This window comes from Pistacia vera, unplaced genomic scaffold (assembly GCF_008641045.1).
Source record: "Pistacia vera cultivar Batoury unplaced genomic scaffold, PisVer_v2 Contig30, whole genome shotgun sequence".
Lineage (NCBI taxonomy): Eukaryota > Viridiplantae > Streptophyta > Magnoliopsida > Sapindales > Anacardiaceae > Pistacia > Pistacia vera.
In genome coordinates, this window is record NW_022196113.1 from 187,300 (window position 1) to 193,357 (window position 6,058).

The 6,058-nt window shown below is 33.9% G+C and overlaps 1 pseudogene; it reads right to left on the reverse strand.

Moving 5' to 3' along the window:
- Positions 1–1,235: 1,235 nt before the first annotated feature.
- LOC116135486 lies at positions 1,236–5,304 on the reverse strand (annotated as a pseudogene).
- Positions 5,305–6,058: the final 754 nt, after the last annotated feature.

The window sequence follows — 6,058 nt, forward strand, 5'->3', positions numbered from 1 at the left end:
CTATGGTCCCATAACATTCAAACCAACAAATATCATTCAGATTTTTTCTAAGCATACTCTAAAGTTCAATCATCTAATCAATGACCAATAATATGGGTGCATTTATGTCATACTGGACTGTAGTGAATGATTGAGTTATATTATATTATTATATATAATATTATGCTCGACAAAATTATGTAGAATATTAAAAAGTTGAAATTAATCTTTAAACTAATTTAAATAAGAATAATTAAGTTAAATACTATAAACTATTATAATAGAATGCACATAGCAGTGCATTGTTTTCACCGCTGAGGTCAAATTGTGCTGGAGCTTCCAAACATAGGCAAAATCTTTGCAATACTTCCCCTATCTCATACAATACTATACTGACTAACAAACATACGGTATTAGAATTTAGATCAACCAACCTTCGGATTTTATTTTTTTAAAAAGACGAGGTGTCTGAATTGGTTTACGTGTATCTCAACTAATCATTAAAATCTATTGAATATCTTATAAATCTAATATTATAAGATAAGTTAAATGGTCTTAGAGTAGTTTAAAACTAAAAAATCAATGGAGAGAATAAGCCTTCTTAATTTTCTTAATAAAATATAATTACATATATATCTATAAATGATAAAATAAAAAGATCATTTTCTTTAAAAATTATACACAATTTTATTGTTTCCTGTAAGACTTAATTAAGAATATATAGACTATTTAGTAAACTATTAAAATATTAGACACCTAGATTTGATTAAAAGCTTTATCTTTAATTAATAATACAAATTATTATTAAAACTTAACGCTCAACTTAAAATTTAAAAAAGGTTAACTTATTATACCAATATCAAGTTCCCTTTTATTTAATATAACTTATATAAGTGCAGCACTTCCCCGAGGTTTTTATATAAACATATCATGAGGTTTTGTGCGAGAAAACAAAAGGCTCATAGGTTTCTGTATAAAACATAGAATCTTGGTAGAATGATTATATACTCTTATTTTATCTTTTAAGAATATTTAATATTTTCATATGATCGAATATTAATTATTAAATAATCATATTAAATTTTGATAATTCATAACGATATTTGAGATTTTTTTTTTTTTTTTTTTTGTCATCTATTTTACTCTTATAATAATTACTTTTTACAACATCGTTAAAATACAGAGTAAATTTCTTCACTAAAATTCAAGGGTGTCCATAAAAGGCTCCACTTCCCGTAATGAAGTAAATACTGCATACTTTATCCCTTCTCTTCATTAATCACTACAATGAAAGAAAATAAAATGAAGATTGAAAGAAAAAAGAAAAATAACCAGTTACAACATGTAGTGAAATATAACAAACAAAAACCAGTACAATCTTGAAAGCCCACACGATATATGTAAACAATATTACATAGCTCATGAAGAGAGTTTCATGAAATTTATTCATTCCCCACACCCAATCATCACTCGCCACCTGTCTCTTATTTCTTATGACTCCACCATTTCTACTTTCCCATTGGCTTCCGCCTTCTCCGCCAACTCTACCTTCCATTTTCCGCCTTCCAACTAACTCTGAAACTCCTCCATTGATGGATATTGCCTTCACGGCCTTTGAATTGCTGGTAATTTCAACACTCCTTCTTCTCACCTCATCTACAAAGGCCGGAATGTTCCTGTCGGAGGAGCCGCCTTCTGCCACTGCTTCCTCTGCTGCCTTCTTCCACTTCAATGCGTTTTGCTTCATCTCCGCCGCTTTAGGCCCAGAAGTCGCCTCCAGCAAGCATTTCTCAATCCCTCTCGAGGGATTATCCTGTTTTCAGCCTCTCCACGGCCACTTCTGATCCAGTCTTAACACGTCCACTAAATACAACGCTCAGTGACTTGATCGCCCCATTGCGGAAAGCCACAACCGGCATGCCTGATGTTAACGACTCCATTGTCGAGTTCCAGCCGCAGTGTGTTACAAAGCAAGCAACACTCGGGTGAGCCAACACTTTCTCTTGTGGACTCCATTGCACCACCCTGCCGTTGTCTCACTTTCTCCAAGAACCCATCAGGAAGAACAAGGAGTTCGAGGCCGGCATCCTTGTGCGTGGCTTCATCACCCACAAAACGAAACGCCAGAGTTCAACAAACCGTGAGCAATTTCGTCCACTTGTTCTTGCTTCAAGTAAACCACACTACCAAAAGAATGTAAACGACGATGAGGCTGGTTTCGTGTCGAGCCATTCTATGCAGTCATCAGCCTTCATGAAGTCACCACGACGGTTGAGGATGGGGCTTGGGGTTCTTGAACAGCGGGCCCATTCTTGATTGGGGAAATTCTCGACATGTTTCGATGATGTCGTGCTCGAGCTCCTGAAAAGTGTCTCCAAAATGCAAAAAGGCTTGTCGAGGTTTCTGTACTGACCAAGAATGGCCCTCCTCAAGAAAGGATAAGGGTTGTTGGATGCAGAAAACTAGGCACTTCGTCATACTTGAGGAGTGGCATACACGGCAACTGAACATCAATTTCAGGGTTTTTTTCATCTGGGAATGGGACCAACCCGTGATAGTATGGTAATAAGCGGCAAACAGGCACAAGATTGGACCCAAAGCATTGCGGAAGGAAGGCCTAGACTGTCCGCAACATCGGACACCCAAGGAATGAAAGGGTTGTTGATTAGGCAAGAAACGGACGGTTTTGTTCAGCGTTTTTTCTGGATCATACGAATAATCATCTTTGCCTACAGCTCGAGTTGGGGCAGGTATTGGTCAAGGTCCTGTCGCCTTGGCTCGTCCTCGTCCCAACCATCTTCGAAAATTCGAACCGAATGAGCCATCTCCGACTGGGTGGGCTCGTCAGTGAGATTGCTCGCTTTCTTCTTTGTTGCCAATGCTATCAGAGTGGTGAAGGTGACTAGCAAACCTTTAGCGAGACGTTTGCCGAGTCGAAGAAAGGGTTTACATGGCCTTGGCCAGGGAAGGAAACAAGAAGGACATGAACAAGAGATTCAACCCATTGCTATTCTTCTCTGTAGATTTCTCGGTTTAATAGTTAATTACCTAGAAAGAAATAGAGGAAAATGTGAAGATTGAGATTATGAGAAGAAAATGAGTTGTGATTAGTTGGAATGGTAAGACATGGAAGGAAAATGCAATATATATCATAGGAAGCTCATATTCAAAGGGTTTCATGGAAGATATGACTGTTAGCTAGCTACTTTGCATATGAAAGTTTGTTTAGAGTTAGCCAAGTCAAATTGTTAAGTAAATTAAGTAGAGGCCAAATGAGTGCAACCATCAACTGACGTCCTAGCCCCCTATCTTCATATTATCTGACTCAGCACTGATGTCAGTCACTTAATTTCTGCATATTTGATGGTAATCATACCTCCCCAATTCAATTGCAATTAATCTCTATTAAGTTAAAACCAACATTGATAATTAGGTAAACGGTGAATCTTCAGCTTTTGGGCATTTAATGCTAGCTAACATTAACTGTTGATAGTCGACTATTGGTAATAATAATGTTTGTCCAATTGCTGTCATTTTTTAATTTCTTCTATACTCGAGCTTACACAATATTATATAATGACTATTTAAAATATATTTTATTATCTAAATTTATATATATTTTTTTATTCTGATATTATTGCTATCCATATTACCATTATTTTCTTCTTTGATAACCCTAACCGTAATCCTTCAAACCTTACTCTTATTGCCTCGTCAATTACCAGCAATCGAGTATTAAGGTTTACATAATCGTCCCTTTCAAGTTAATTTCGATTAATCTCAACTACCAAAAGACTTATCATTTTCTCTTTTTTAAAAACTCAATAATTAGAATCAAATTTACTCTCTGTTCGTCATTAGAATATAAATTTAATATAATAAAGATATTTTAGAAATATAAAAAGTGTAAATAACCATTATTTAGGTGGAGAAAAGCGGTTAACTCTTTAATTTCATGTAAAAGAAACTTTCATCTGGATAGACTTTTCTTGAGCGCCTTTAATTTTTTGCTAAAAAAATAGCTACTTTGTTTGAGCCATAATTGAAACAAAGTAAATTAAGGCAAAAACGACATGAGCATTTTGGCTGGACTAGCGGTTAAACGGCTGACAAACAGTTACAGCAGCTGACCCATCGGTAGGGCAATTCCGAGAACATCTAATTTTTAGATGTATACGAAGAGAAAACAATTTCTTTAATTTCATATGCTAACGAACAATAGAAACCAAATTTCTTTTCTTCTAAATGCACGCGGCGCTGTCTAGTTTCGAGGTTAATGCATGTCGTATAGTTATAAGAAAAACCAAGCTTCTGTTTTCACATTGTGAAAGATGGAGTCATGGAGTTGAGTTTTTCTCACGGTTTTTTATTTATTTATTTATTTTTAATTCACGAAAGTTTTTTAACTGAGAAACAAGATATAATAGATCCTGGAAAGACATGATAAACTTTACCTCTCATAATAGCTTGTTATGTATACGTTACCAATTGAACTTGTAATTTCATTACAATTATAATTCCTTTTCATTAACTTTCAGGGGGTACTCTATCTACTAGTCAAATGAATGTTTTGATTTAATCATCTAGGTATTAAACGGTTCGATAAAGACTTTTGGATGTATCAATCAAGAAGTCCTGAATTCAAGTCCCACTTTAGATGAATAGATGTTAATATAAGTAGTCACTGGAACTCTTACTCGGAAAGTAGTTTCAGGATCCCAAAAGATTAGTTGAGGTGTGCACGTAAGCTGGTTCGGATACCCCGATGATTAAAAAAAAAAAAATGAAAGAAGATAAAAGCAATAGGGCAGTTGCTTATATTGATTGTTGCAATCGACAAAAGCGACTTGATTGTGTATAAATTACTTCATTAACTTATATTGATTGCTTATATTAAATAGTCGGTTCTCTGTGTGCTTGATGAATCGTGGTGTTAATTTACTTCCAGGTACAAAGCTAGCTTTGACAACTCAATTTGATGAAAACAAATTTGCTTGTTTCTCTCTTCAGTGGTAATGAATTTCATTAGTTAACATTGCAATTCTAGAATCTAGATGAGTTCGTGGTTACTGGTTAACATTGCATTTGTCGGAAAACTTGTGAATGCATTAATTGAATAATGGCTGCCCTGTCTGTTCTTATCAATTTGTGGTTTAGAAATTATAAATTTCTGATCAGGGCATGATTAATGGGGTTGGGACAATAGCGTGGGCAGCATTATGTCTCTAATTTTTTTTTTTAATTTATTAGAAATATTCGGGCCAGTTTACACACACTTGACTAATCTCTTAGGACTCTGAAACTACCGACCTGTAGAGCTCCCATGGTTATCCTTATTAGCAATCAAAGAGGAGTCAAACTCAAGAGCTCTTGAATAATATACCTAAGAGTGTCTCTAAAATTAGTTCAGCCTTTTTTATTTGTTTTTTAGAATGGAACCACACTAAAATTGTGTCATTCTCCTTATTTAGCCCCTAATATTAATATAATAGGATCATTATAAAATAAACAATTTAATTTTATTCTTAACATAAATATAAGTACTTTAATTTAATATACATAATTATAACTAATTATCTAATTTATTTACTATTATTATAATGTTATAGAGTATTTAATATTAAAAATAAATGTTAATTAGTTCTAAACTATTTTAATTTTTTTTTTAGTATGTGTATTCATATGAAGTCTCGTATTCTACCAAACATAAAACAACTACATATTTCATGTTTTATGTAATCCAAACTTTTTTCCACAAAAAAAAAAAAAAAAAAAAAAAAAAAAGGTCCAATTAAGTATGGTTAGCATGAGTAGTGGGTAAACCAGAACCTACCTGGAACTGATACTGTGCTGTAGGTTCCGTTCCATTTTTTGGAATCAAAACCTGGAAAAAGAACCTGTAATGGGTACCCGGCTTGGAACCTCAGTGGGTACCCTATTTTGGATCCTAGTTGAAATGAAATACTATGAAGAATTGAGGGTCTACTATAATTTAACTATAAAAAAATTAAAATGGAAAAAGTTAAATTTTTACAATAACTTAATTAAATAATACACAATTATACTTATTATAGATAAA